This window comes from Mauremys mutica, unplaced genomic scaffold, assembly GCF_020497125.1.
Source record: "Mauremys mutica isolate MM-2020 ecotype Southern unplaced genomic scaffold, ASM2049712v1 Super-Scaffold_100070, whole genome shotgun sequence".
NCBI classification, from domain to species: Eukaryota; Metazoa; Chordata; order Testudines; family Geoemydidae; genus Mauremys; species Mauremys mutica.
In genome coordinates, this window is record NW_025423259.1 from 838,958 (window position 1) to 843,770 (window position 4,813).

A 4,813-nucleotide genomic window follows, 5' to 3' on the forward strand; every position below is an offset into this window, starting at 1 on the left:
TGCACACGGTGAAGTGGTGCCAAAAGAGATATGGCTCCAGTTTCTTAAGGGCCCACACCATGGCCAGGCATTCCTTCTTGATGGCCGCGTAGCTCTGCTCCCGGGGTAGCAACTTCTTGCTCAGGTACACGATAGGGTGTCTCTCCCCCTTTTCATCCTCCTGCATTAACACCACCCCCAGCCCTGTGTCTGAGGCGTCGGTGAACACCAGAAAGGGTTTGTGAAAATCTGGGTTTGCCAGAACTGGGCCACTGAGCAGAGCCTCCTTCAGCGCCTGGAGAGCCTGCTGGCACTGCTCGGTCCAGACCACCTTGTCTGGCTTCCCCTTCTTGCACAGCTCAATGATAGGGGTGCTATGGTGCTAAAGTGGGGCACAAACCTATGATAGTACCCCGCCATCCCAATAAAGGCCTGGACCTGCTCTTTGGTTTGGGGAGCAGGCCAGTCTCTGATTACCTCCACCTTGGCTGGTTCTGGCTTTAGGCAGCCGCTCCCCACCCAATGGCCCAGGTAAGATACTTCAGCCATCCCCACCTTGCACTTCTCAGCCTTTATGGTTAGCCCAGCCTTCTGGAGTCGGTCCAGCACTTGTTTAACCTGGGACACGTGGTCCTCCCAGGTCCGGCTAAAGACGCAGATGTCGTCAATATACACCACGGCAAAACTCTCCATCCCCCGCAGGAACTGATCCACCAGGCGCTGGAAGGTGGCCGGCGCTCCCTTGAGGCCGAAGGGCAGGGTCAGAAACTCGTAGAGCCCCAGAGGGTGATAAAGGCCAATTTCAGCCTGGCATCTGCGTCCAGCGGCACTTGCCAGTAGCCCTTTGTAAGATCCATGGTGGTGAGGTACCGAGCGCCTCCCAGCTTGTCTAGGAGCTCGTCAGGCCTGGGCATGGGGTAGGCATCAGATACGGTGATGGCACTGAGCTTTCGATAGTCCACATAGAACCGGATCGACCCATCCCTTTTGGGGACCAGCACCACCAGCGAGGCCCAAGGGCTGGAAGACGGCTGGATCACCCCCAAAGCCAGCATGTCCCTGACCTCTCTTTGTAGGTCCTGGGCAGTTTTCCCAGTGACCTGAAAAGGGGAACATCTTATAGGGGGTGTGACCCGTCTCCACCCGGTGGACAGTCAAATTAGTGCGCCCAGGCTGGTTGGAAAACAGCTGTCAGTACAGATGCAGCACCCCTCTGATCTCAGCATGCTGGGCCAGGGTCAGCTGATCAGAGAGGGGAATTGCCTCCAGAGGGAACCAGCCTTTGTCACTGGGAATAGATCCACTAAAGGGTCATCTCCCTGCTCTTCCCAGTGTCCACACACGGCCAACACCACATTCCCCCTGTCATAGTATGGTTTCATCATATTCACATGGTACACCCGGCGGTGGTGCGCCCGGTTCGACAGCTCCACCACATAGTTTACCTCATTTAGTTGTTTGACAACCTTGAAGGCAGGGCCGGCTCCAGACCCCAGCGTGCCAAGCAGGCGCGTGGTGCGGCATTTTGCCGGCAGGGCGGCATTTGGCTCCGGCGGACCTCCCGCAGTCATGCCTGCGGGAGGTCCACCGGAGCCCCAGGACTAGCGGACCTGCCACAGGCATGACTGCGGAGGGTCCCCTCTTCCCGCGGCTCCACTTGTGCTCCCACAGGCATGACTGCGGCGGGTGTGGGAGCCGCAAGACCAGCGCACCCGCCTCAGACACTTCTGCCCCGGCCACAGGACCAGGAAGGGCGGCGCAATGCGCCGCCCTGCTTGGGGCGGCGTAATTTCTAGAGCCGCCCCTGCTTGAAGGGCCCTTCCCAGGCAGCCTGGAGTTTGTCATACCAGACCTTCTGCTTCCTCTGGGCCCGGGCCAGATTCTCCCTAGCCAGGCCCATGAGCTCGGCCAGTCTTTCCCGGAAGGTCAGGACATACTCCACCACTGACTCTCCATCAGGAGTGGCCTTCCCCTCCCATTTCGTCTCTCATAAGGTCCAGGGGCCCCCTTACCCGCCTCCCATATAACAGTTCGAAAGGTGAGAACCCGGTAGATTCCTGGGGTACCTCCCTGTACGCGAACAGCAGGTGAGGTAAGTACTTGTCCCAGTCCTGCGGGTGCTGGTGCATGAATGTTTTGAGCATCATCTTTAGCATCCCGTTGAACCTTTCCACCAGCCCATTGGTCTGGGGGTGATACGCTGAGGCCCAGTTGTGCCGGACCCCACATTTCTCCCACAAGCACCGGAGCAGGGCCGACATGAAGTTGGACCCCTGGTCCGTTAAGACTTCCTTGGAGAACCCCACCCGGCTGAAAATGGTCAGCAGCGCATCTGCTATGGTGTCTGCTTCGCTAGAGGACAAGGCCACTGCTCTGGAAAGGTTCTTCTATGACGGGCAAAGGCCTCAAAGCTGCTTTCCCCCTTGTCCTGGGCCTTCCCCACCCTCAGGCAGGGGTCACAGGATCGGCAGTACTGTCGGACATGGGTAAAGACCCCAGGCCAGTAAAAGTTCTGTAGCAGCCTCTGCCTGGTGCGCCGGATTCCCTGGTGCCCTGCGAGGGGGATGTCATGGGCCAGGTACAGTAGCTTGTGGCGAAACTTCTGGGGAACCACCAGCTGCCTCCTGATTTCCCATGACTCCACTTCCCCGGGGGGAGCCCATTCTCGGTACAGGAACCCCTTCTCCCACAGGAACCTCTCCTTGCATCCTCTCCTCATGGTCTGTACCGCACTGAGGTCGGCCAGGTGCCTTGGCCTCCGCAAGGAGGGATCTTTCTGCAACTCGGCCTGGAACTCGGCAGCTGGGACAGGGATGGGGACCTGTTCTCTCTCGCTGGCTGGGTCTGATGCCGCAGCCCCTCTGAGCCGTGTCCCTGGGCATTCCCTCCCCACCAGGTTAGGGTCCTGCTCCTCGGGCAGAGTACCTTCCCCGGTGTCAGGGCGCAGTGCCCTGCGCCGACTCTGACTACGGGTCACGACCAGGGCACCCCGGACGTTGCTGGGCCAGTCCTCGAGGTCCCCCCCCATTAACAACCGCCGTGGGCAAATGTGAGTGTACCCCCACGTCCTTGGGGCCCTCCTTGGCCCCCCACTTCAGGTGTACCCTCGCCACGGGCACCTTGAATGGGGTCCCGCCCACGCCTATCAGGGTCAGGTAGGTGTCAGGCACCATCCGATCTGGGGCCACCACCTCGGGCCGGGCCAGCGTCACCTCGGTGCCCATGTCCCAGTACCCAGTGACCTTTCTGCCATCTACCTCCAGGGGAGGTAGCTTTTGATACAGTCTCCCACAGTATTCTTGCCAGCAAGTTAAAGAAGTATGGGCTGGATGAATGGACGGTAAGGTGGATAGAAAACTGGCTAGATGGTCGGGCTCAACGGGTAGTGATCAATGGTTCCATGTCTAGTTGGCAGCCAGTATCAAGTGGGGTGCCCCAAGGGTCAGTGCTGGGCCGGTTTTATTCAATATCTTCATTAACGATCTGGAGGATGGTGTGGACTGCACCCTTAGCAAGTTTGCAGATGACACTAAACTGGGAGGAGTGGTTGATACGCTGGAGGGTAGGGATAGGATACAGAGGGACCTAGACAAATTAGAGGATTGGGCCAAAAGAAATATGATGAGGTTCAACAAGGACAAGTGCAGAGTCCCTGCACTTAGGACGGAAGAATCCCATGCACTGCTACAGACTAGGGACCGAATGGCTGGGCAGCAGTTCTGCAGAAAAGGACCTAGGGGTTACGGTGGACGAAAAGCTGAATATGAGTCAACAGTGTGCCCTTGTTGCCAAGAAGGCTAATGGCATTTTGGTTTGTATAAGTAGGGGCATTTCCAGCAGATCGAGGGATGTGATCATTCCCCTCTATTCAGCACTGGTGAGGCCTCATCTGGAGTACTGTGTCCAGTTTTGGGCCCCACACTACAAGAAGGATGTGGATAAATTGGAGAGAGTCCAGCGGAGGGCAACAAAAATGATTAGGGGGCTGGAACACATGACTTATGAGGAGAGGCTGAGGGAACTGGGATTGTTTAGCCTGCAGAAGAGAAGAATGAGGGGGGATTTGATAGCTGCTTTCAAGTACCTGAAAGGGGGTTCCAAAGAATCATAGAATCATAGAATCTCAGGGTTGGAAGGGACCTCAGGAGGTCATCTAGTCCAACCCCCTGCTCAAAGCAGGACCAATCCCCAACTAAATCATCCCAGCCAGGGCTTTGTCAAGCCTGACCTTAAAAACCTCCAAGGAAGGAGATTCCACCACCTCCCTAGGTAACCCATTCCAGTTCTTCACCACCCTACTAGTGAAAAAGTTTTTCCTAATGTCCAACCTAAACCTCTCCCTCTGCAACTTAAGACCATTACTCCTTGTTCTGCCATCTTCTACCACTGAGAACAGTCTAGATCCATCCTCTTTGGAACCCCCTTTCAGGTAGTTGAAAGCAGCTATCAAATCCCCCCTCTAGATCCATCCTCTTTGGGTGCTTTCCCCAAAGCAATAAGTGGCCTAAGATCAAGAGCTTTGCCTGTACTGGCTTGTTTCCCTTAATACCTCCCTTCTTATTTATTCATTCACTGGGATTACGGTAACACCTAAATGCCCAAACCAAGATGGGGGCCCCATTGTACTGGGCCCTGGACAGCCCAATAGTGAGAGACCATCTCTGCCCTGGAGAGCTTCTTACAATCTAAACAGACCAGACAGCAGCTCGGGGGTTTTAGCTCAGAGCCGGGCCAGACGAGGACTGTAGGGAAAATCCCTTCCCTTTGGCTGTATGTTAGGCAGCAGTGAGGCCTGTTACCTCCTCCCTGCAGCTTCGTGGCACTGTCACTGCAT